Here is a 5,855-nt window from a genome sequence, read left to right as displayed (position 1 = left end):
TTGAGTATGATGTTAGCTGTGAATTTGTCATATATGGCCTGTATTATGTTGAGTATGTTCCCTATATTCCCCCTTTGCTGAGAGTTTTTATCATAAATGGGTGCTGGATTTTGTCAAATGCTTTCTATATACCTATTGATATGATCATATGATTTTTGTCCTTTACTTTGTTTATGTGATGTATTACGTTAATTGATTTGCAGATATTGTACTGACCTTACATCCCAAGAATAGATCCCACTTGGTCATGGTGTATGATCTTTTTAATGGATTGCTGATTTGGTTTGCTAATATTTTGTGGAGGATTTTTGCATCTATGTTCATCAGGGATATTGGCCTATAGTTTTCTTTCTTTCTAGTGTCTTTTTTTATTGTTGTTGTTAATCCTCACTTGAAGATATTTTTTCCATTGCTTTTCTGAGAGAGTTTAAGGGAGGGAGGGGGAGAGAGAAAGAGACAGAGAGAGAAACATGGATGTGAGAGAGACACATCGACTGGTTGTCTCCCACATGGGCCCCAACTGAGGCCCAGGATCGAGCCTGAAACCGAGGTACGTTCCCTTGATCAGAATTGAACCCAAGACTCTTCAGTCCATAGATGGCACTCTAACCACTGAGCCAAACCAGCTAGGTTGGGCCAGCCCTTTTTATGTCTCTGCCCTTCCTACCACTCTTGATGTGGCATCTTCTGTAAATCCTTGGTTATAAGACTTGTGTTCAGCTAGTCTTCAGTGATTATTCAGGTTGATTGATCTGTATTTTAGTTGTAATTCCAGTTTGCTTCTGGGAGGAGGTGAGTGTAACTTCCACCTAATCTGCTACCATCTTGGATTCCTTAAGACATTTAATAGAAATCTACTTCAACTTTTCTCAATTATTTTGTTGTCTTTTTTTTTCTTCTGTCATCCTACTCACCCCCTTTTTTTGCTGCTCTAGCCTTTTAGTTGCATATAATACTTTGTGTGTCTATGATTCCTAATATGCTGCTGAAAAAACACATATATACCATATTTATTATATAGTATGTCTCACATTTACTCTCCTACCCCTAACAGAAACCCTGGCTGCAGGTTTCTCATACCTTACTTCTTGAAATCCCAGCCATTCTTGACATTAATACCTGACTTTGTGTTTAAGTGTGAATATACTATATTGGAAGCTTATGGGAAAGTTTGGGGAAATGTTAGATCATTAAGAAAATCATGTGCCAAACCATGTGGGAGCCTCTTAAATACAACTTTGGTGGTCATGACCCTGGCCAGGGGGGGAAGACTGCGTGTTACCCCATCCCTGAGTCCCAGTTTCATGGATAATATCTCTGAATGGAATTGTCTGAGGGAGATTGTTTCTTGTGAAAAGTTCACATGATAGAGTTTGAGGAGCTTATTTCACTTGAAGCCCAGCAGGACAGAATGGTTTGGAATGCAGCATTCAGTGTGTTCTCTTCGGCTGAAAGCTGCCACAGGGGACAAGTACTTAGCAAACAGCATGAACAAGGATTTGAACTAGAAAATTATCAGGATCTTGACAACATTGTAATAATGGCTTGTCTCTTCAAAAACTGCTTAATGGTGCATAGGAGGTGATAAAGAAAACTCGGAAGATACATAAATGGATGTGGGTCTCATTCGAAATAACCCAGTGTAAGAGTGTTCTAATATGGGTAAAGTTTGAACAGAGGTTGCTGGGTCACTGTGACCATCTCCACTTTACTATATCTGATTGGATTTTTATCTCTTTTAAGGCAATAGCCACAGACTAAGTGTGCATACAGGATGTCCACACAAACTGCTGAAAATAGATAGATCCATCAACTGCTTAGTCTGTTTTCATAATGCCAAATGGCTGTGTTTCATGTTTTTCTTTTTATATTTCACTGAATTAACTGAATAGACCTGTTGATATCATTTTTGGCTTTTCATGTTTTAAGTGGAATTATGTGCAATTGTATAGGGCTATTCTTTCAAAAGTTTACATTCCTTTTGCTTAAAATTGCTTCTACTTATTCCTCTTTTTTATTGAAGTATAATTGATGAATACAATTGTAAGATATTTAAAGTGTAAAATGATTTTATGTATTATATACATTGTGAAAGGATTCCCCCCTCATCTAGTTAATTAGTGAGATCTTCCTATTCTTTAAAGTCTTTTTTTTAATACTCCAATGTCAGATGATATATGTGCCTTATACATAGAACCCACATCTTCATGAATGATAAAATTTAACTACTATAGGTGTGTGCAATAGTCAGAGGCTCTGTTATGATACTGTCCTCCTGCTTTAGGTGAAACATGGATATAATAAGGTGTTTATTACAATGAAGTTCAAGTGCATACCTAATTTTGCCCCGTAGATACTAGAGCTTTAGCAAAGATCTAGTAGTTGCTATAAAAGGGCCAAGACAGCATGGTATCCATCCTCAATACATGTTAATAGACTCAGTGGAGAGCTTTAGTGTTGTGTATGGACATACCCTGGTTCTTTGACTTCAGTTTGAAAAGAGATCAAATCCAATTAGACAGCCTCTTCCAAATTCAATTCAATTCAGCAAACATTGGTAGGATGGAAGGCACTGTGCTACCTAATGCGAAGCATTTGGAGTTTATTTTTGTTTCTTATGGCATCATGTCAACACAAGTTGGTCAAAGTTGAGGTTTTATTGTTCAGGAACTTCAAGAATGCCCCCCCCCCCTTTTTTTTTTTTTACTTACTTGTAACTTGAAATTTTTATAATTCTCTTCTCTGCTTGGAAGTCCTTTATCCAGAACTTCTCTTTGTAGCTTAGATAGTGACTCAGATATTTTAAAGATGAAGATGTGGTCTTTTAACAGTGTCATAGCCCTTTTGTTTCAGGGGTCCTGTTTGACTCAAGAAGAGATAGTGGATATGCTAGTTATTAGCATTTAGGTAGTTTTAATGATAGATTCTTTTCTGTATTTAAAACAAGGGGAAATTCCAATTTTAATACTGTCTGTTGAAAATATAATATAAGCCCCATATGTAATTCTAAATTTTCTAGAAGCCACATTAGGAAAAGAAAAAGGTGAATTAATTTTAGTAATATATTTTAATTAACCCAATATATCCAAAATATTTTCATTTTAATATGCAATCAATATAAAAATTACTAATGTGGTATTTTTTATATTATTATTATTTTTAATTTATCTTTATTATTGAAAGTATGTCTCCCCCTTTTTTCTCCCCATTGATCCCCTCCATCCCACATCTGCCCCCCCAAGCCTTCACCACACTATTGTCTGTGTCCATGGGTTATGCATAGATGCATTTAAGTTCTTTGGTTAATCTCTCCCCACCCACTCCCCCACCCCTGCCTTCCCACTGAGATTCATCAGTCTGTTCCATGCTTCTGTCTCTGGATCTGTTTTGTTCCTCAGTCTATTTTGTTTCTTAGATTCCACATATGAGTGAGATTATGTAAAACTGAATCAGGAAGAATCAGAAAACGTGAATAGGTTAATAACAACTGATGAAATCTAAAATCGAAGCAGTAATAAAAAAAACTCCCAGCAAACAAAAGCCCTGGTTCGGACAGCTTCACAGGAGCTTTCTAATTCTTTAAGTTGTAGGGTTACATAGTTTACTAAAAATTTTTCTTCCTTTTTGAGGTAGGCCTGTAGTGCTATGAACTTCCCTCTTAGGACTGCTTTTGCTATGTCCCATAGATTTTGGGTTGTTGTGTGTTCATTTTCACTTGTTTCCAGGAAGTTTTTGATTTCTTTTTTGATCTTATTTGTACCCATTCATTGTTTAATAACATGTTATTCAACCTGCATGTGTTTGAATGTTTTTGAGTGTTTTTACTGTAGTTGATTTCTAATTTCATGCCTTTGTGATCTGAGATGCTTGATATGATTTCAATCTTCTTGAACCTGTAGAGACTTGTTTTGTGTCCTAACATGTGGTCTATCTTTCAGAATGACCCATGTGCACTTGAGAGGAATGTATATTCTACAGCTTTGGGGTGAAATGTTTTGTAAATGTCAATTAAATCCATCTGATCTAGTGTGCCATTTAGAGTCACCGCTTCTGTGTTGACTTTTTGTCTGGAAGATCTATCCAGTGAAGTCAGTGGGGTGTTCAAGTCCACGACTATGACTGTATTGCTGTTCATCTCTCCCTTAAAGTCCTGAAGGTAATTATTGATAGGTCCTTATTTATTGCCATTTTAATTCTTTATGCCTATGTTTCTCTCTCTATTTCTTTTTATTATTACAGCAGTCCCTTTAACATTTCTTGCAATTCTTCTATTTCTACTTCTAATTACAGTAGTCCCTTTAACATTTCCTGCAATGCTGGTTTGGTGGATTTTAAAAATCTTGTACTAAGCTTTTTAAATCTATGGTACATTTGATATTTCCATTATATCTCAATTCGGTCTTGGCACATTTCATGTGCTCAGTAGGCACATGTGGCTAGTGGCTCCTGTATTGGACAGCATTGTCTTAGATGGACCTCGCTTCCAATTGGGATGGAAGCTTATGATAACTCAACTACACTTATTTCTTTTAAAGGATTTAACAACACTGCTATACTCAGGTCATCCAAAATGGGAATCCTTGTTGTAATATCTGAGATCATCGACCACTTTACTTCAAGAACAGTGATTATGACTCTCTCTGTGCCTAGTGCAGCCATGGTTCGTGGTCCCAAGAAGCATCTGAAGCATGTTGTAGCACAAAAACATTGGATGCGGGATAAACTGACCAGTGTGTTTGCTCTTTGTCCTACTACTGGTCCCCACAAGCTAAGAGAATGTTTCCAATTCATCATTTCCCTAAGGAACAGGCTTAAGTATGCCCTAACAGGAGATTAAGAAGATCTACATGTAGCAGTTTATTAAGATAGATGGCAAGGTCCAAACTGATATAACCTACACTGCTGGTTTTATGGATGTCATTAGTATTGACAAGAACTTATATGCATAACCTATGGACATAGACAATAGTGTGGTGAAGGCCTGGGTGGGGAGGGAGCGGGGTGGAGGGGGTCAATGGGGAAAAAAAAGGCAACATCTGAAATACTTTCAACAATTAAGACAAAAATTTTAAAAAAATTGGAGAGAATTTTGTCTGATCTATGACAGCAAGAGTCACTTTACTGTTCATCAGATTACATCTGAGGAGGCCAAGTACAAGTTGTGCAAAGTGAGACAGATCTTTGTGGGTGCAAAATGAATCCTTCATCTGGTGACTCATGATGCTCAAATCATTCACTACTCTGATCCCCTCATCAAGGTGAATGACATCATTCAAATTGATTTGGAGTCTGGAAAAATTATTTATTTCATAAAATTTGACACTGGTGACCTGTGTATGGTGACTGGAGGTGCTAACCTGAGAATTAGTGTGATCACCAACAGAGAGACACCCTGGTGGTTTTTTTTTTGATGTGGTTCATGTGAAAGATGCCAATGGAACAGCTTTGCCATCTGGTTCTCCAACATTTTCGTTATTGGTAAAGTCAACAAACCATGGATTCACTTTCCCTGTGGAATGGGTATCTGCCTCAGCATTGCTGAAGAAAAAGACAAGAGACTGGCAGCCACACAGAGCAGTGGGTGAAGTGATCTCTAGGTGAAATGATTGGAAGAATCTTTGTACTTAAAGATAATACAACAAGAAAAAATAACAACAGTGATTGTGATTCTAATGCTATGTACTGATTTTTCCAAAAGTATGCCTACAGTAAGCTGTTACTCCATGGGCTTGTTCCCTAAATTACAGTATTCAATAAGGAGGGGAACATAACATCTTAAAGCTTGAAGTGACAGGGCACAGAAAAGAGAAAATATTTCCCTTAACAGTAAAAGTACGATTCTCTTTCCCTTTAAT

General features: G+C 37.0%; 1 pseudogene; it reads left to right on the top strand.

Moving 5' to 3' along the window:
* Positions 1–4,657: 4,657 nt before the first annotated feature.
* LOC107532743 (small ribosomal subunit protein eS4-like) lies at positions 4,658–5,585 on the top strand (annotated as a pseudogene).
* The last annotated feature ends 270 nt before the right edge of the window (positions 5,586–5,855 follow it).

This window comes from Miniopterus natalensis, chromosome X (genome assembly GCF_054644295.1).
Source record: "Miniopterus natalensis isolate mMinNat1 chromosome X, mMinNat1.hap1, whole genome shotgun sequence".
Lineage (NCBI taxonomy): Eukaryota > Metazoa > Chordata > Mammalia > Chiroptera > Miniopteridae > Miniopterus > Miniopterus natalensis.
The sequence above is the reverse complement of the archived record's forward strand: the minus strand, read 5'-3'. Positions and strand labels throughout refer to the sequence as shown.